General features: G+C 48.5%; 1 long non-coding RNA gene across 1 annotated transcript in view; it reads right to left on the bottom strand.

The window, feature by feature from the left end:
- Nucleotides 1-10,443: 10,443 nt before the first annotated feature.
- The window catches only part of LOC142474699 (uncharacterized), a 17,745-nt gene continuing 6,846 nt past the window's right edge, over nt 10,444-21,342 (bottom strand). The window contains exons 2-3 of the long non-coding RNA XR_012790593.1: nt 11,708-11,828; nt 10,444-10,510 (exon numbers count right to left, since the gene is read on the bottom strand). This is a non-coding gene — a long non-coding RNA (uncharacterized LOC142474699). The remainder of the gene's footprint in view (nt 10,511-11,707; nt 11,829-21,342) is intronic.

The following is a 21,342-nucleotide window of genomic DNA, read 5'->3' as shown; positions in this document are numbered from 1 at the left end:
CACGGCACGAGTGCAGATTGACTGCACTCGGCCACCGTACGCCTCCAGCCCCTGCAGGACAGATTTTACTTCTGCCCGTGCTACTTGCTCCCCCCACACCCGCGCTCACTTCTCCCGCGGTGAGCGGGCCGCAAAAATATCCGTGGCGGGCCGCATGTTTGACATGCCTGATCTAAACCATCAAATAAAATGTCTACGGCCCTTGTTCAAGCATGTTTGCGATACTTACCAGATAAATCAGTGCCTGCAATCCACGACTGTATCCGCCTCTCCGAGCGTCTGAAAGCAATCCAGCGTTCCTGGTGTGTGGCTGAAGAGGTGAGGGACTCCATCCTCTCAAACGGAAAAGAAGAGCAAAAAATAGAGTTGGAACATACCTATCATACAGGGATGAGAGAGAGAGACAGAGAATGAGAGAGAGACAGAGAATGAGAGAGAGACAGAGAATGAGAGAGAGACAGAGAGAGGGACATAGGGAGAGACACAGAGAGAGAGAGACAGACACAGAGAGAGAGACAAAAGTAATGTACTGTATAACCATTATACCGTACCCCCTAGTATTCGTGTAATCATTGTCCCACACCCCCTATTACTCACGCTTTGGCAATACTGAAATGTTCTTTTGACATGCCAATCAAGCTGATTTGATTTGAGAGACACAGAGACACACACAGAGACACAGAGAGAGAGACAGAGATACAGAGACACACACAGAGAGAGACAGAGACACACAGAGAGAGAGAGAGAGAGAGATACGGGCCTATTTAGTAAGCGTCGATAAGGCTGCGTCTATAGTATTTCAGACGGAGGGAAGGCACACACGCTGCAATACACTTGCTGAAGCCTGAGCTTTTTTATGACTTTGCAGGGTATGCAGCGGGTGCGATTGGGGGCGTGGCAATAAATATTTGGAGGCGTGGCAATAACGTTCCGGCGCGGACTTCACTTCCCTACCTCACATCCCGATCCACCGGCATTTTTTCAGATGCAGCATCTGAAGCACTGTGCAGACAAGAAGAAAAATGCACACAATGCGCACCAGAGATTAAAATATAGTAAATTATTTATTAATAAAACAAGAAATAACCGAGGGGGCTCCAACCCCACCTCAGTACTTTCTTCTCGTTGCTATTGCCACACTATATGTCCTGACGCCGGAAGGGAAGTTGGTACGCGACCAAGACGAGAAACCGGATTTACAGTGGAACCACAACATACCACAGATTGCTGGAGGACCACACTGCGAGGGGCGCAGCCTATCGAGTTTCCCGGTCATCGTCCAAAGTCTGGAGCTGCGGAGTGACTTCCGGATTACCACGGAGCCCGAGCCTGTCTCACACAATGCTTTTACCAAACGGATGTTTGTGAGTTTGCTATTTTTTGTCTTTTTATTTTATCTATTTTTATTTTTTTGCTTTTTAGTAATTGCACTGTTATTAATTCTGACCACTAATTCTCACTGCCATTATAATCTCTCTCTAGCCACAACCAAATTGCTATATCAGCTATATTATTTATTGGTTATACCAGGGGAGCACAAACTTTTGCAGCTCGCCCCCCTGCCTTCCCTCTGCTGGTGCTCGTGCCCCCCCCCTTACCTTGATGCGGTGTCACGTGACCTGCAGCGGCATTTGACGAGAGTGACGTCACATGACCCCGCGGCGTAATTTAACATACTGTGCTATATGTATGCACACACAGCTGTCTCTTACACATACAAATACTGTTTTTCCATCCCTATACACCAATAGGGACCACAAAGTATCCACACACAATTTTAGTTGTGCTACAAACTCTCACATTTCCACACCCACCCACACCATTTATATCCACTCCCACTCCACACACACCTTTTGTAAAGCACTGTATATACTGTGGGCTCTCCATTCATTTTCATTCACACTGATACACATACACACTCTTTCATTACTTGCTTTCAGGAACCTTTTGACACCTCTAGGCATAAAACACATCCACACCGGGGGAAGGACCAGCACAGATAACATTCCAAGAGACACTGTTTTTAAGTATACCTTTTGCTTGCTTCATTCATTGTAACATCGCCGGAAGAAGAGATCAGTGTATCTCGAAAGCTCGCACAAATAAAAGCATTTCGTTAGCCACAGAACGGTATCATCTATTTATTTTTTGATTATTGAAGCTCGGCTAACACAGTACTGATACCTCTATATATATATATTGCGCGCGCACACACACATATAACGTTTTATCCAACTTTTTCATTTATCATTTGTAGAGAAAATGAACAATGTTGCCAGAAGTGCTATTTTTCAAAATGTAACATCTCTACTAATTAGTGTAAAATGATACTTCATATAAAGCAGGTTATGGGACCAGTATAAAATGACCTTCATGTTTCTTATCACATCCCAGTATATGGATACTTTCTATTATCACAAGCTGCTAACATGTGACAGGGCTCAGAGTCTGAGCCCAGAATGTGACATACAGAACATTCTCATTCTAAATTTCAAAAAATATTGTGTTGATTTCTGACCTGACTGCCGTGGTTACAGCTCAACCACTCTGTTCTACTGCACCGACACACTTTATTCGAGCAAATACCCAGTATGTAGCTGGCAGATACCTGGAATGAGCCGATCCTCACCTCTGACAAGCCCCGTTGTGTTTGCCTTCCCAGCCTGGGTTCATGCCTGGCTGACGGGCGGCTGATCTGTTAAATGATAATGATTAGGATTTAATAGGCTGCAATGCTTCGCGTGTCTACCAGATGGCATAAATTCATGAATTGTAATGCAGTATATATATATATACTGTGCAGTATTGCAGCCAGCGGGAATAAAATGCTTCAATCCCTGCCTGGAAAATAACGCAATGCACTCGGGCAGAAAACAGTCACAAACCTCAATACACCCGGGTATACCCGAATTCGTGGGACTAGCCGAGCTCGAATAAAGTGTGTCGCCATTGTACTGTATGTCACCACTTTCTGCCACAACCAGCTGACGGTGGATCTGCAAGGAGTTCAACGCTCATTGGCATCACATCTGTGGCTTGGTTGACGTATCATTTCTCCAGCTTTTTATTGTATTGTTTTTAAATAAATTATATTTATTTAGTTGAATAGTTATTTATTTAGTTTAATAGATATTTATTTAGTTTAATAGATTATATTTCTAAATTTAATAAGTTATATTTCTTAGTTTAATAAGTTATATTTCTTAGTTTAATAAATTATATTTCTTAGTTTAATAAGTTATATTTCTTAGTTTAATAAGTTATATTTCTTAGTTTAATAAGTTATATTTGTCAGTTTAATAAATTATATTTCTTAGTTTAATAAGTTATATTTGTTAGTTAATAGATTATATTTGTTAGCACAGTAGATTATATTTACTAGTATTTAAGTCTCCCCCTCAGTGCCCCATTAGGACCCGTGCGCATATTTCACATCTTTTCGTAGTCGCTTATTTTTTAGACCCTCGGAGCTGAAACCTAAAGGGGTCAGCTAAGAAAGTTCGGATCAAGAGGAGCCGCACAGCTTAAAGACAGAACATTTCCAAGGGAGATGGAGACAATTTGGGTAAGATCTGATTAAAGGACAACCTTTGAGGAAGGAAAGGGTGACGGGGGAGTCTAAGAGGGGGGTGAGAGAGCAAGGTGGTGTGTCAGATTGGGGCAGAGCAAGAGAACGCAAAAATGATGGGGATTTGCTGCACACCAAAAAAAAACAATAAGTAGTGATACTTTTACCGGTGCCCCTTAGTCTCAGGGAAGACCGGCATTTCGTCCAATGGATACAATATGATTGACGGGAAAGGGCACACGGATTTGAATAAAAAAAGATAATTTATTGTGCCACAGACTACAATGTTTCGGCTGCTGGCCTTTCTTTGCTGGATTTAGTGGGTTTAGCCACTTTACCTGAGAAAGACCAGCAGGCCGAAATGTTGTTGTCTATGGAAGTGCAAGAGAAAACAGGTTGGGGGGGGTGGGTTCTTGCAAAGTCGCCGACCCATGGGTGAGTGTCTCCGGTGGAAACTAGTCCTGGACCCCGGGAAAGCTGTCTGTGGCCCATACAAGCTGAGTAACATGTAGAAAGGACACATGTATGTTCAGAATGAGTTAGCATGGTATTTTGAGAGGCACCATAGCAGGTCAGTGCAAGTCAGTGCAGAGCACTGCAAGGTCAGTCAATATGAGGAAGGGTCCGATGGAGGAGTTGGAGGGTCCCAGAATATCTCTTAAAGCAGGGGTGCGCAAATCGAGGGGCATGACATTTTCTTGGGAGGAGGGGCTCGGCGCTTACAGAGGCCCCTCGCTCTTCCCCACAGCATTTAAATTAAATGCCGGAGATCGCGCGCAAGGCCTCTGTAAGTTCCCTTTCCTTGTCTCCGGCGGCTTCTGGCGACAGCAACGTGGCGTCACATGATGTGGCATTGCCATAGCAACGTGATATCACATGACGTCGTTACATCATAACGTCGGGACAAGGTGGGGAAGGTGGAGGGGGGAGCAGGGGGAAAAGGTTGTGCAACCCTGTCTTAAAGCATTGTCTTGCATACAGATCAGAGGCCAAGAATGGATATGGATATCCGATGTGAAGCCGGAAATAAGACAGAAAAGACCGTTTCGGGGGAAGAAGGTGAGTGATGAAATAGCCGTCACTGTGTAACTCTTCCAATTACCTGCAACTTCATGCAGAGAAATAGCAACGCTTGTTTTTAACGTGCTAAGCGCCTAATGGGGAATTCAACTGCTGAGAGGTTAAGGGAGTTACTAACCCATACTCAGCGACGTTTCTGTGTCTCTGTTATAACTCCCCCAGGACATGCCTGAAAACCAGAGGTAACTCAATGTATTTTTGATAAATAGAAACATGACCTTCTGGGGAGGGGTATATAATGGGTACTGGGCCTGGTGAGGTGGGTATAACGGGTACTGGGCCTGGTGAGGTGGGTATAATGAGTACTGGGCCTGGGGAGGGGCGTATAACAGGGTACTGGGCCTTGGGAGGGTTGTATAACTGGGTACTGGGCCTGGGGAGGTGGGTATAACGGGTATTTGCCCTGTAGAGGGCGGTATAACGTGGTTTTGGGGATGGGGTATAAGTGGCACAGGAGCTCTTGCGATACAGAGTATCACTGTCCCTGGTTACAAACACTTCATGTCTCCTGCAGATCAGGACACGCACGAAGGTGGTGCCCTTTGTGCCACCAGACGACGAGACGGGCTACGAGGCGGACGACGAGGCATACGACAAAGCGGGCGTCAAGTGGAACAATGAGGTGGGCTACAAGGCGGCCGATGACGCAGACGTGGTGTATGATGACCAAGGAGCATACGACAGGTGTGGCCGGATCTGCTGCTTCATCTTTTTTAGGCGGAGGAGAAGACCCCGGGAGCAGGTAGGAGAATACGAGAGGTGCGGACAGATCTGCTGCTTCACCTTTTTTAGGCGGAGAAGAAGCCAGGAGCAGGTAGCAGAGGAGCCAGGGCGTAGATACAGGGGTATTCTAGGGGCCCTGAGAAGTTGGTTTGACCGCAGGAGAGGCAGATAAGATCAGGAAGGCTGCGGGAGGAGCAGGTACTAGAGGGAGATAGGGATATTGGGCGTGAGAGGGTGAGAGAGAACAAGGAGCAGGGCCGGAGCACGGGTTTCATGTGCCCGAGGCGAAACTTAAAATTTGTGCCCCAGTTGTATAAAAAATAATAAGATAAATAAAATAATAAAATAAACAGTGGCGTAGCTATCGGGGCTGCAGGGGGTGCGACCGCACCCCAGCGCGACGCAAAATAGAAATAAAAGGGCGCCAAAATACTGGATAAAAAAAAGAATAATAATTTAAAAAAAAAGATAAATAAATAAAATAATAAGAGGAAAAAATAATAATGATTATTAATGCGCCCCTAGGACCTCTGCGCGCTAGGCGACCGCCTAATGGACGGCCAGCCCTGCGAGGTATGCGGGAGGAAAAGGGGTGAATGGGATAGATATGCAGGGGGATGGGGGAGCAGGTGAGTTATACACAGGGGCACAAGGGCCCCGTCACCCGCATCTCTATATACTGAGTGTGCCCCTGTGTATAACAACGCTTCATCTGATCTCACTGCACAGTGATGCAGGGACCATCCGATCGCCATTTAATGGGGTCAGGAAGGAATTTTTTTCCCCCATTGCACAGCAGTGGTTATGTTTCGCCTTCCTCTGGATCACAGCAACAAACTGCCCTTTGTGCATGAATTATCAGTGAGATCTTTATACACCCTGCATTGGTCTTCACCCCTTTGCTTTCCCTCCCAGCAAAGAGATTCATTATTTCAATAAAATACTCTCTTTAATCAAACCTATGTGTAGTGTCTTTTCTATCCGTTGTATCTATTGCTAACAGCTCAGTGATTCTTCCCCAGGACGCTGCACTAGTGTCACGCTGCCAAGCCCGGGTGTGAGGGAGATTTATAGGGTCACATATACACTTCTGCCAAAACACTAGTGCAAACAGGAAGCCCCTCTGAACTCATATCTTTTATTACACAAAACGGTATCTAAAAAGGTAAAAATAACATACATGGGATTCTGCTACAAATATCTCTCTAATTACAAACCAATTAGCAAATCATTCAGATTAGAGTCGAGCGAAAAGAAAGGGTTAAGTATCTCATGTACAGTATATGCAGTGTAGGCTGTTCTGCAGCATTACATGCAGGGGACAACGTTTAGGGGATATAAGTAATGCTGATCTCAGAGCTGAACGGCTGACCTGCTCTACCGGCCGACCTGCTCTACCGGCTGACCTGCTCTACTGGCTGACCGGCTGACCTGCTCTACTGGCTGACCGGCTTCTCTTCTTTCAGCTAAATGACCTGAATTGTGGCCCCTGTATCTCCCAATTAAACGTTTTATTGGCATGTTCTTGTTTGACTCGTTCTATACAGATATTTTCTTTATATTCATTGTGGGATTTGATAACATCTGTAAGATCTCTCAGAATATCACATTCTGTACGTTTGTGCTGAAGATTTTTCCATTCTCAATTTACTTAATATTAGTTTTTGGCATCAATTATTTATATCGAGCCCAAAATACCTTTATACAGAATGCTGTTCCCTTTAGCCCACAAATGCTGCTTCATTAAAGCCCATGGGTGGCACTTTATGCATTCTCAAACTTTTAGGCAACATCCCTAATTTCCAAAAGTGGGATTAAATCTGTGCATATTTAAATGGTTAATTTTCTTACTCGGACTACTAAATCCCTCCCCAAATATATCCGTTTCACATAACAGTGTGTGCGCTTCTCCTTCCGCCTAACTGGCACGTCGTCCTTACGGGCGCCACTCCATGTAACTTCACGCTGCCCTCTAGTGGCAAAAGAAATAAGATACATTTACTATACTCGTCTGGCAGCTGCTCCCGTATAAGGTGGGTAACTCTGTATTAGGGGTCTTGGTAGAGTATATTTTATACTTATGTCGGATAGATGAGGAATTAATATTCCTAACGGGTTATTGTGAGAGGCCTTAGATCTTATCCTATATGCACGCAGCCCTCGCCTCTCTGACCTTGAACACATACTTCAATCTGATTTTTTGAGACTTGAAACTGGATTTCCTAAAAGAAACTGATTTTAAACACTGACAAGACTGTAACAATGGTATTTGGGACCAGAGCTAAATTGCTAAAGCTGCCAATGACAGAGCTTCAGATAAAAACCAGCTCTAATACAATCCTAGCCCCTGTTCCTGGTTTGAAATATCTGGGCATATAGTTCAACTCCCATTTAACATTTGGGTTGCACATTGATACCCTGACATCCAAATCCTATGCCAAACTAGGTGTACTTTACAGGAACAAATCCTCCCTAAGGCCCTCATACAGTAATCGCCTACAGCGATTCAGTAAGCCCAGAGAAGCTGGCGATTAGAGCAAAAATAACCAGGTTTTTTTTGCCGGAAAATAAATAAATAAATAAAATCGGCAGACGCGTGGTGATAAGCCACTTTTCGGCACTGATCGCCAGTTTTTCAAACACGCTCAATTCTATAAGCCCTGATCAGCTTATTGCGGCTGATCGCCACTTTAAAATTGCTGTTTCTTCTCCAAATTGTCCAGCCACAAAAGTTGGCAAGAAGGTGGGGTGAAGCTGCGATGAAAATAAAATGCATGTGTCCCAGAGCTGATTTCCATTAATATCAGCACCAGAGACCCCCGGCATGAATCCCATGCATAAAAAATGCATTTACAGGCAACTTCATTACCGCCAAGGCAATGAAGGGGTTATATACCCGTGCCAGGCTTATTGCGGGTAGCGGGGGTGGGTGAAGGTGGTATTTGGCCCTGGGTGGGTGTTTAGGCCTTACCAGGGGGTTGCGGGATGACTTAACCTCTTCTTTAACTTAGCGGTTAATACCGCTAAGGTAATGAAGGGGTTAACCCCTCCCGCTACCCCCCCACCCGGTAGGCCTAAACACCCATCCTTGGGGCCAATACCCCGTTCACCCACCCCCGCTACCCACAATAAACAAAAATACACATAACAGCCCCACTGGCCACCTCCTAGGTCCCTAATAAACCATTACAATATTCATAAAACCATTATTTTGTTTACACCCAGGATTATTACATGGGATTAGGGCTATGTTATTCAGTTAGGGGTTGTATGTTTGTATTCGTAGGGACAGGCAAGGCCGGAGCCAGATGGGGTTCTCCTGCCTCTGTCCTCCCTGTCTCCTTACCCTTCCTGTAGCCGGACAAAGAAGAAGAAGCAGGCACACGGTCTTACTCAAAGGAGGTTTAATATGCCATAAAGTCCAACGTTTCGGCAGTCAAGGTGAAGGCTACAAACACAAGAAACAGTCACAATATATACCACCCCCCTGATACTCACCCCTCCCCGCTCTGCCACATAACCAGGATGTTGACGCCCACCTGATGACGTCAGAGCTACCATATGGCACCCCCTAGTGACGTCAGACGTCTAGGTCTAAATCCCTGGCAATACAGCATAGAGCTGTCTTGGAGGACTGCAGCCACAGCCACACCTCTCAACAGACTGAACACTCCCCCATGATGACATCAGCGTGACCCGGCAGTCAGGGGGGGTAAGGGGGGGCGGGCATGCACCAATCAAGACTGTACTCACAGGGCTGGACAAAGATGTATCCGTCGCCATGGGATCAGTGTCAGAGCAGGGAGGAGTGAGACACTCCTATAAATCACCCTGAAAGTGTAAATAAACCACACACCAAAATATTAATAAAGCATATGTGCACAAAACTAATACAGCAATATACTATTAAAAACATGTGACTGTATACTGCTGATGACATCAGTATAATCCTGCAAAGTTACAGTGAAATTCCACATAAGAATATGCAGTATATCCATATTTAGAATATACTAGTGTGTATACCTAGGTCAGAAATGGGTACATACAACAAGGGGGGGGGGGGAAGGGGAAGGGAGGATGGGGAAGGGGGAGCGGGAGGGGAAGGGGGAGGGAGGGAGGGAGGGGAAGGGGGAGGGAGGGGAAGGGGGAGGGAGGGGAAGGGGGAGGGAGGGGAAGGAGGAGGGAGGGGAAAAAAAAGAAGGAAAAAAAAACACACAAAAAGGATAATCTTCCCAATTGGTAAGTGCAGAGTCCATGGATGGTGCAAGATCAAATATGCCTGTAGAAAGACAAAAAATTACCTTCTATTAAGGAAGCATTTTAAATTCTGTTGCTCATTAAGACCCATACCGTTGCTGGTATTTAAAGCATGTATCCAGAATGCTTCACGTCTCAATAAGAAAGTCTCCCTATCTGGAGTGCCTTGTCTAGGTTCTGCTGTCTCAATACCTATGATGCGTAAAGAGGCAACATTATGATTGTGTTCCACACAGTGTTGCACAAGAATAGAGGGATCCGTACCTTTTCGAATTACACTTTTATGTTCAAGGAACCTTGTTTTTAACATTCTTATGGTCTTACCCACATAAAGAAGACCACATGGACACTTTATTACGTACACTACATATTCAGATCTACATGTGATTCTATTTTTTATTTTTATGATCCTCCCGCTTTGGGGGTGACTGAATTGACTACCAGTAGTCAGACTGTTACAGACCGAGCAGCTCATGCATCTAAAGTTACCCGGTCTGCCACCCTCCAGAAAATGAGGAATTCTGTAGTTACCCTCATTATCTGCATGTATCAGGCTATCCGCCAGATTTCTCCCTCTTTTGAATGCCACCATTGGTGGTACACAGCAACTTTCAGATAATATATCATCATTTTGCAGAATATGCCAGTGTTTAAGAATGGTAGATTTAATAAAACCACCAGCTTGACTGTATATAGTGGTAAATACAAGCCCGTCCTCCTTCTTATTTTTGGTAGCACTTACCTCTTCATCCAGTGCCCGGTCTAACACAGCAGGAGGATATACGCAGGAAGATATCCCCTAGCCAGGAATCTACCACGTAGATCTCCAAAAGCTGGTTCAATATGATCCTTCCTGCTCGTGATTTTGCAGACCTGGACTTTCTGTGAAAAAGGTAATGCATCAATAAGAGAAGGAGGATGATGGCTATCTGCCCCTAAAATTGCATTTCTGTCTGTATCCTTTCTAAAAAGTTCAGTATGTAACTCCCCATTAGTCTGTGTAATGAGGACATCTAAAAAAGAGAGTTGCTGTGTACTCCATGTATTAGTGAGGAGGACCGGTGAATGGAGACCATTAAGATACTCAAAAAAAGATAACAGCTGATCCTCCGTACCTGTCCATATGAAAAACATCATCAATATATCTGTAATAGCTTTTAATATGCACTAAAAAGTCTGATTTGTAGATGTACTGCTCTTCGAAATGTGTCATGTATATGTTGGCGTAAGCAGGGGCCATATTACTGCCCATTGCTGTCCCCTTAATCTGCAGGAAGAAATCACTCTCAAATCTAAAATAATTTTTATAGAGAATGAAATGTAAAATGAGCATAATGTATTCAATTGGAACAGTGTCGCTATAATGGCGAATGAGGGTGGCCTTGATTATCTCAAGACCTTCAACATGGGGGATTATTGTATAAAGGCTAGACACATCTAAACTAACCAGAATATGATTAGTCCCATCACCAGGTGAGTTTTTTAATTTGTCAAGGAAATCAAACGTGTCTTTGATATATGAGTTGGCTGTCTGTGCTATAGGTTGTAGAAATGTGTCTACAAATTTTGCAAGGGGTTGATTTAATGAATTAATAGCAGCTATAATAGGCCGCCCCGGGGGATTGTTTAAATTCTTGTGTATTTTGGGCAAGGTATAGAAAATAGGGCATTTAGGATGCAACATAGTTAGAAACTCAGATTCAGGCTCTGTTATCCACCGGTTATTAACCCCCATTTGGATAATTTCCTTAATTTCTCTCGCATAGTTAAAGGTAGGGTCCCTATCCAATTTAATGTAGCAGTTAATGTCACTCAGTTGTCTGATGGTTTCAGCCTTATAATCTGAGTAATTCTGCACTACTAGGGCACCCCCTTTTTCCGCACGCTTAATAATAATCTCATTATTATTAGTCAACATTTTTAATGCTTCCTTTTCCTGAACAGACATATTGTATGTAGCCCTATGTTTGTTTTTTTTGTACCTTGCAATGTCCCCCTTAACCAGTCGTATATATGTGCTGACTGATTGATTTTTAAATGGCGGGACAAAAGTGGATTTGAGCTTGCACATTTTGGTACCTTGATAAGAAGCCGAATTATCTGTCCCTTGCTGGTCAGTGGCCAAATTAACTGTCCCTTGTTGTTCATAGGAGGATTACCTGTCCCTGGTTGGATATTGGAATGCACCGATTCTGTAGACCTGTTAAAAAAAAATGATTTAAGGTTTAATACACGTTCGAATTTAAATAGGTCAACCTCCAAATCAAAATCATTAAACAATGTAATAGGTACATATGAGGGCCCCCTAGCTAAGACAGACATTTCACATTGATTAAGAGTGTAATCAGACAGATTAACAACCAAGGTGTCCATACTCATTTCTGCTCCGTTGTACGTAGGGGATAGGGTGATCTTCCCTTTCCCCTGGCCCCCGCGTCTAATTTTCCTTTTCCTTTCTCCTTGTCCTTGGATTGGCCTAAAAAAGGGGCCGGAATTTGGCCTCTCTGACGTTCTGTTGAGGAATGGGCTTCAGAGACACTGGTGTGGACTTCTTGGACTCCCTGGGGTGCTCTCCCTCTTTGGTTCTTGCGTTGTTTGGGGTCTTGCTTCAGCCACGGGTAAACTCTTCCATCTTTATAGTCATTAACAATTTATTTGAATTTCAACTTCTTAAAGTGAATAAGATCACTTTTAATTTTTTTCCAGCTTGGTCTTAAGACTATCCAATGATTGTACAACGTCCGTACCAGGGCTAGACTGTTCAATGAGGATTTCCACTTTGAGTATATCCTTCCTTGTGTGGCTAAGTTGTTCCCCCACCTCCTCAATAACCAAAATATTCAAGTCCAAAGAGGCCCTATTAAAGCTGTAGTTCAGTCTTTTTTGTTTTTGTTTTACTTCAATAGTTTCATGTGTGCAATCTCTACTTACCTTCTGTCTCGCAGTGGAAGCTCATGAATATTCATGAGCACTCCTGCACTGACATGTGCTAGAGGGAGGGCAGGGCTGACAAAGGGGTGTGCCAGGGCTTGTGACAGGACATGAAGGGGCAGTGCCTTAGCAAATGGCTGTTAAAATAGAATACAAGAAAATTGGTCTTTCAAAGTTGTTTTTTTAAATGAAAAATTTTTAAAAGAAAATGCTAAAAGTATTTTTTCTTACTACAGAACTGATTTATTAAAAAAAACACACATGCAGGATATTGACTGAACTGCAGCTTTAAAGCATTGTCCTGCATACAGATCAGAGGCGAAGAATGGATATGGATACCCGATGTGAAGCTGGAAATAAGACCGAGAACAATACCGAAAAGACCGTTTCGAGTGATGAAATAGCCGTCACTGTAACTCTTCCAATTACCTGCAACTTCATGCAGAGAAATAGCAACGCTTGTTTTTAACGTGTTAGCGCCAAGGGGGAATTCAACTGCTGAGAGGTTATGGGAGTTACTCACCCAAACTCAGCGACGCTTCTGTGTCTCTGTGATAACTCCCCCAGGACATGCCTGGAAACCAGAGGTAACTCACTGTATTTTTGATAAATAGAAACTTGACCTCGGAGACTGTGAGACCCCCTCTCCTTCCCCCCCTTCCCTTGGCTACCCAAACCCACCATAACCAATACATAAATAACCACAAACACGAGGTCTGGCGGCCGCTGCTTTTTAGTAAAACTTCAATTAACCTAATTAGTGCCAACCCCCTGCCAGAGTGCTCGCTCATTGGGTAAAGGCCAAAGGTACCCGATCCAATGGCCCGTAACTCCCCCCTAGCCGGGCCCCGCCTGTCTGGCGAGAATGGGCCCAGGAACGCACGTGTAAATGAGCCACGCCCACTCGCCACTCCTAGCCACCTTTTATTTTATTTCTGTTATTCATTTTCATTGTTTATTTATTCTTTTTTTTCTTTTAAACACGTACAACCAACATATTTACCAGTATTCACAATAAAGGGCAGGGTGGGCGGGACTCCCATGGCAGGGCGTAGACTGACCCCGCGCCTCTGTCTAATTCTAACCTCCCTGGCCCTTCCCCCGGCTGTGTCACGTCACTGCCAGGGGGGGGGGGAAGGCCAGGGGGGACGTAGTCCACACTCACAGGTAAGGGAGAGCCTAGTCCCTCTGGTCATAGCGCCCGGTCACCGAGGGCTCAAGGCTACTTTTCTGGGTTATTTTGAAACGAGCTACACTGGGGAATATTTAGGGGTCTCACCAAACAAAGAGAGAACATTTAGGGGTCTCTCCAGACACAGAGAACCCCACACACTTAGATCTGAGGTTTCTGCCCCTATTAGGCCTGGGCCTATTAGTAAGTTCAAGCTCGCTGAGGTGGGCTGAGCCGCGCTGAGCAGATGCACAAACCCCCTGCATCTGTCATCAGCGCGGCTATAGTTTCCCCCTCCGCATGCGTGCTCATGCGTGCAGAGGCTCAGAAACTTTGCCGAGACAGGCAAGTTTCAAATTTGCCGCTCGGGGAAGCGAAGAAGCGGTCACGTGACCGCTCCCATCCAATGGGAGCGGGGACTAGCCCCGCTTCCCGCTCTGCCTCCTGACACGCCTCCGCTCTGCCTCTGCTCGGCCTCCACCCCGCCCCCAGAGCGCGCTCACTGCCTCGCCTGCAAGGACAGAAAAAAACACCATTTTCAGCAGGCGAGGCAGAGTAGGAGCGCGGCTCAGCGCGGCTGAACCCTCTATGTCCCAGGCCTTACATGGGGGGGGGAGGGAAATGCATAGAAACAAAAATAAGGAGGGACAGAGATAAATAAAAGAGATAAGATTAAAGGGGGAGAGAGAGACTGACAGGAGAGGGAAAGGAAAGGCAGAGAGTAGGGAGACTTCTCACCCAAGGTGATGAAACAGCTGTGACACATGGACACCTTCTCTGGGAAACCTTCCACTACTCATGTGACATTACACCTCCACCATAGGGGGTCCTGCGTCTGGGGAGTGTGTGTGTAAAGGATCCTGGGGAGGGACGTATAACGGAGTTCTGGGGAGGGGTATATAATGGGTACTGGGCCTGGTGAGGTGGGTATAACGGGTACTGGGCCTGGTGAGGTGGGTATAATGGGTACTGGGCCTGGGGAGGGGCGTATAACAGGGTACTGGGCCTGGGGAGGGGTGTATAACAGGGTACTGGGCCTGGGGAGGGGTATATAACAGGGTACTGGGCCTGGGGAGGGGTGTATAACAGGGTACTGGGCCTGGAGAGGGGTGTATAACAGGGTACTGGGCCTTGGGAGGGGTGTATAACAGGGTATTGGGCCTGGGGAGGGGTGTATAACTGGGTACTGGGCCTGGGGAGGTGGGTATAATGGGTATTTGCCCTGTGGAGGGCGGTATAACGTGGTATTGGGGAGGGGGTATAGGTGGCACAGGAGCTCTTGCGATACAGAGTATCACTGTCCCTGGTTACAAACACTTCATGTCTCCTGCAGGTCAGGACACGCACGAAGGTGGAGCCCTTCGTGCCACCAGACAACGAGGCGGGCTACGAGGCGGACGATGAGGCATACGACAAAGCGGGCGTCAAGTGGTGCGAAGAGGTGGGCTACAAGGCGGCCGATGAGGCAGACGACGAAGCGGATGTCAAGTCTGGCGACGAGGTGGGCCATGGCGAAGGAGAATACGAGAGGTGTGGACGGATCTGCTGCTTCACCTTTTTTAGGCGGAGAAGAAGCCAGGAGCAGGTAGCAGAGGAGCCAGGGCGTAGATACAGGGGTATTCTAGGGGCCCTGAGAAGTTGGTTTGACCACAGGAGAGGCAGATAAGATCAGGAAGGCTGCGGGAGGGGCAGGTACTAGAGGGAGATAGGGATATTGGGTGTGAGAGGGTGAGAGAGAACAAGGAGCCAGCCAAGATCCCCCTTCGGCTGTACCGCCTTCGGGTGACGCACATAGGGATAAAAAGCCCCGGTTTGCGTCACCAGAGGAAGGAGATGGGTTAGGGCTGACCCCCGTGGATGAGAGTTTGGAGGGTGTTGTGGTAAGCACTTCCGATTACATCTGGGAGTTGTCTGACCTGAACCCTCTTGGTGCAGAGTTTTGGGCAGGCACTTTGTTGGGAGTGAACGCTGGGAAAGACCCTCCCTATGAAGCCCTTGCTAAGGAGTGCCCCCCCATGGTTGGTGAGAGCCCTCCCGCGGATGGTGGGTGCCCTCCCGCGGATGGTGGGGGCCCTCCTGCGGATGGTGGGGGCCCTCCCGCGGATGGTGAGGGCCCTCCCGCGGACGGTGGGGGCCCTCCCGCGGATGGTGAGGGCCCTTCCACGGTTGGTGAGTGCCCTCCCGTGGGTGATGCGAACACCCGTGGCATGTGTGTTTCTGTGGCCCCCGAGGACTCTCGGGAGACCACTGTCTCTGCCATGCCGCCACCAGCTGCCCCTGAACATCCTGACTCGGGGATGGAGGTGGAGAGCACAGTAGACCCCCTTGTGGAAACACCGAGGAGGGGATCCAATTTAGGGCTGAGAGAGGCCCCCGCAGAGAAGGAAGGGGGTCTTGAATTCTCCAGCCAAGAGGAGCCTGGGGAGTTGGGGCTCAGAGGGGAGTCCTCTGGCACCATGGAGTCGGTGGACTCCTCGATCACCATTATCCCTGCCCGGGAGCTAGACAGTTTCCTGGATGATACCCTCTGTAGACATGGACATACGAAGGTGCAGTTGGCCCTTGAGAGGTGGAAGGATGCTTCGGTCATTCTCCAATCTCTCAGAGTATATATCAAGGCTAACCACAAGGCCAAACTTTCCGGGACTATCGAACATACTCGGGTCCTAAAGTTTAACAAAGTGTTGCGAGAGCACGTAAAGGCTTCTCGGGGTATAGTACCCTGAGCGCCTATGGGATGCAAGACTCTTGATTACCAATGGCTTTGAGCATCGGTACGCTAAACGTAAATGGATGTAAGGACGGGTTTCGAAGGTTCCAGGTACTCTCCTTTTTACAAAAGGGAAAGTATTCTGTGAGTTTCCTGCAGGAAACCCATACCACTCCAGAGGCTGAAGCCAGCTGGCATCTGGAGTGGCGAGGCAAGGTCTTTTTCAGCCACCTCACTTCGACATCTTGTGGGGTGGTGACCCTGTTCTCTGAATCCTTTCAACCTGAGCTGCTGCTTGCCAGAGCTGTTGTTCCAGGTCGCCTGTTGCATATCAGGGTCCGACACGAGGACTACACGTTTAATTTCCTGAACGTGTATGCTCCTGCCAACGGACCCCTGAGAAGGCAGTTCTTCGTCAGAATGTCTGAATACCTGGAGACAGTCGACGCAGATGAATACGTGGTGCTCGGGGGTGATTTTAACTGTACCCTCGAGGCTCGGAAAGACCGGAATGGTCCGGAGCCACACCCGTGTTCTGCGTCGGCCTTGTGGGAGGTCATCACCCGCTACTCCTTGGTAGATGTCTGGCGAGAACAACATCCTGAGGCATCCACTGAGTTCACCCATGTTAGGGTGTTTAGGGGTGAACGGATGTCCTGGTCCCGGATCAACAGGCTGTATATTTCCAGCCACAGCCTGTCACGAGCCCAGTCCAGTGCCATTAGGCTGGCGCCGTTTTCGGACCACAATTGTGCGTCCGTGACGGTGACGCTGCTACCTGCAGCACCCTCGGCCGCATATTGGCATTTCAACAATACGTTGTTGGAGGACAAGGGGTTTGCGACGACGGTCCGAGACTTTTGGATGGCCTGGAGAGGTTGCAGGTCAGACTTTGCCACGCTAGAGCAGTGGTGGGACGTGGGCAAGGTTCATCTGCGCCTCGTGTGTCAGGAGTACACAAAAGGTGCCAGCGGGCGGCGCGATGCTGAGATCGAGGCCCTCAGGGAGGAGGTGCTCGATCTCGAGAAGCGGCTGTCTGTGGCAGGAGACCAATACCTGCAGTGTATGTACGTGGAGAGGAAGTGCACTCTCCGGGACTTGGAAGATCGGAGAGCTCGGGGGGCGTATGTGCGATCCCGCATCAACTTCCTTCGAGAGATGGATCGCGGGTCGCGCCTCTTCTACGCGCTGGAGAAAAAGAGGGGAAACCGTAGACATATCACATGCCTGTTGGCAGAGGACGGTACCCCTCTGACTGACCCGGAGAGCATCCGGGACAGAACCCGGAGATTCTATGTAGATCTTTTCTCTCCGGAGTCCATCCAGCCAGATAAATGCAGGGTCTTATTAGAGGGGCTTCCCACGGTCAGTGAGGATGGAAGGGAGCCGCTTGAGTTACCTTTGACTCTGGCCGAGCTCTCTGAAGCCCTCAGTCTCATGTCCCACGGAAAAGCGCCGGGGCTAGACAGGCTGACTGTGGAGTTCTTCCAGTTTTTCTGGGAGATGCTGGGACCTGATTTCACCGAGGTCCTAGCCGAAGCCCTGGAGATCGGTGAGATGCCACTTTCGTGTCGGCGGGCAATACTGTCTTTGCTGCCGAAGAAGGGGGATCTCCGTCAGATCTCTAATTGGCGACCGGTCTCACTGCTCAGCACGGACTATAAGATCGTAGCCAAAGCGCTTTCGCTGAGGCTCAAGTCCGTGCTGGCAGAGGTGATTCACCCCGACCAGTCCTATACTGTCCCAGGCCGGAGCATTCATGACAACATTTTTCTGGTCCGGGACCTGATGCACTACGCGCAGAGGACTGGTCTGTCACTCGCCTTCCTGTCCTTAGATCAGGAGAAGGCATTTGACAGAGTGGATCACCGTTACCTTATGGAGACCCTGCGGGCGTTTGGCTTCGGCCCACAATTTGTGGGCTTTCTCCAGATGCTGTACGCCTCTGCAGAGTGTCTGGTGAAGATCAACTGGTCCCTGACGGCACCTTTTGTGTTTGGTCGGGGAGTACGTCAAGGGTGCCCCCTGTCTGGGCAACTGTACGCGCTGGCCATTGAGCCCTTCCTCTGCCTACTGAGGAGGAGGCTCACCGGGCTGGTGCTGCGGGAGCCCGACATGCGAGTAGTCCTGTCGGCTTATGCCGATGACGTGCTCCTTGTGGCTCAGGACCTAGATGATCTAGAGCGGGCACAAGCGTGCCAAGAGGTCTACACCGCGGCCTCTTCTGCTCGGATCAACTGGTCCAAGTGCTCCGGCATGTTGGTGGGTCCCTTACAGGTGGACTCTTTGCACCCCACGTTTCGGAATGTCTCGTGGGAGAGCGATACTCTCAAGTATCTGGGAGTCTACCTGTCTGCTGCGGAGGACCCGGCCCCAGAAAACTTCAGTGATCTTGAAGAACGGGTCATTGCTCGTCTGGGGTCATGGGTGTATCTGTCAAGAATGCTTTCCCTTAGGGGAAGGACCCTGGTGATCAACCAGCTGGTGGCCAGTCAGCTTTGGCACCGGCTGATAGCCATGGGTCCAACCCCCGAATTTATCAACAAGATCCAGAGGAGGTTGATGGATTTCCTCTGGATGGGGAAGCATTGGGTCTCTGCGGGAGTTGCGTGTCTCCCTTTGGAGGAGGGTGGACAGGGAGTGGTGTGTGTCCGCTCCCAGTTACACACTTTCCGCCTCCAGTACCTGCAGAGATACCTATTCGCAGATCCGTCTCCGCAGTGGTGCCAGCTGGCAACCAGTTTCTTTCGCCAGCTGCGCAATATGAGGTATGACCGGCAACTGTTTATCATCAGGCCTGAGGGTTTAGGTAGAGACCTCTCGGTGCTGCCGGCATACTACCGGGACTTACTGAAGGCCTGGAAACTGGTCTCCGCGACCAGGAAGGAACGGGCGGCGGGGGTTGATTTCCTCGCTGAGCCCCTGCTGTATAATCCGGCAGTGGGGGCTCGGATGTTGGATTCACCCTCTATTTGCCGCCAGCTAATCCTGGCGCAGGTGACCAGAGTCGGGGATCTCCTGGACTATGAGCGGCGAGACTGGGTAGGAGCAGAGGAGCTCGCGCCCCGTATGGGTCTGCTTACTGCCCGCGTCCCTCGTCGTTTGATCCAGGAGATTAAAGATGCCATCCACCCCGACTCACGCACCTTCATCGAGGGGGTTTTGCAGACCGGAGAGCCTTGTCAACCTATCAACTTCAGCTCTCCGAATCTTTGCGTAGAACCCAAACCAAGGCAACCCCCTCGAGTTCCTATCTCCCCAAACCTCAGCAGGTTGGGGGATATGTCCCTGGCATGTTTTCGCGGCATGCCGAGGAAAGTCCTGTATTCTCTGGTGCTCCATATAGTGCACTATCTCGCCCTTGTCACCCGCCCAGATACCATCTGGAGGCGGGTATTTTTTGGGAACGAGGACGAGAGACCCCGGTGGAGAGAGCTCTATTCAGCTTTGGTTCCCCGTCCCGCCGGGGATTTGAGTTGGAGGGTCCTCCACGGTGCACTGAGCACAGGAGAGTATTTGGCACACTTCACGGACTCCCCCGCCGCCTGTCCCTTCTGTGGCGAGCGGGAGTCCGTATTCCACATTTATCTGAGCTGCGCCAGACTGCAGCCCCTCTTATCCACCTTGAGGAGCCTTCTTCTGCAGTTCTGGCTGGGTTTTTCCCCTCATCATTTTATTTTTGGGTGCCCAGTGTCCCGAGACAATAAGCCTAGGGATCTCCTAGTTAACCTGCTCCTGGCAGTGGCTAAGGTAGCCATTTACAAGACCAGGAAGCAGCGTTTGGAGAAGGGGGTCCCAACGAACATCGTGGCAGTGTTCCGGGCGCTGGTGCACTCCCGTATTCGGGCAGAGTTCACGAACGCCGAGTCCGCTGGGACGGTTTCGGAGTTTGCCTCCCAGTGGGCGTTAGGCGGGGTGCTCTGCTCGGTATCCCCCATCAGGGGTTCTTCTGAGTTAACCCTTCTTTTTTAAGTGCATTTTTTACAGTGCACTTGCTGATTCCCTTATATATTTGTTTGACTGGTTTTTCTTTGTTCTACTTGGCAACAAGTAGAATTGTTGTTTGACTGAATTGGCCGGCTTCGCCGGCCAATCAGTATTGAACCAGATCAAAATAGGCTGCTTCACCTTTTTTAGGCGGAGAAGAAGCCAGGAGCATGTAGCAGAGGAGCCAGGGCGTAGAACCAGGGGTATTCTAGGGGCCCTGAGAAGTTGGTTTGACCGCAGGAGAGGCAGATAAGATCAGGAAGGCTGCAGGAGGGGCAGGTACTAGAGGGAGATAGGGATATTGGGCGTGAGAGGGTGAGAGAGAACAAGGAGCAGGGCCGGAGCACGGGTTTCATGCGCCGAGGCGAAACTTAAAATTTGTGCCCCAGTTGTATAAAAAATAATAAGATAAATAAAATAATAAAATAAACAGTGGCGTAGCTATCGGGGCTGCAGGGGGTGCGCGCTAGGCGACCGCCTAATGGCCGGCCGGCCCTGCGAGGTATGCGGGAGGAAAAGGGGTGAATGGGATAGATATGCAGGGGGATGGGGGAGCAGGTGAGTTATACACAGGGGCACAAGGGCCCCATCACCCGCATCTCTATATACCGAGTGTGCCCCTGTGTATAACAACGCTGATCTGTGCTGCTCCATCTGATCTCACTGCGCAGTGATCCAGGGACCATCCGATCGCCATTTAATGGGGTCAGGAAGGAATTTATTTCCCCCATTGCACAGCAGGGGTTATGTTTCGCCTTCCTCTGGATCACAGCAACAAACTGCCCTTTGTGCATGAATTATCAGTGAGATCTTTATACACCCTGCATTGGTCTTCACCCCTTCACTGCCGGAGGGGCCTTTAATGCATTGCTCTTCGTGTTACTATATTGCTAACAGCTCAGTGATTCTTCCCCA

The sequence above is a fragment of the Ascaphus truei genome (assembly GCF_040206685.1).
Source record: "Ascaphus truei isolate aAscTru1 chromosome 20 unlocalized genomic scaffold, aAscTru1.hap1 SUPER_20_unloc_1, whole genome shotgun sequence".
In the NCBI taxonomy this organism is placed as follows: Eukaryota; Metazoa; Chordata; class Amphibia; order Anura; family Ascaphidae; genus Ascaphus; species Ascaphus truei.
The sequence above is the reverse complement of the archived record's forward strand: the minus strand, read 5'-3'. Positions and strand labels throughout refer to the sequence as shown.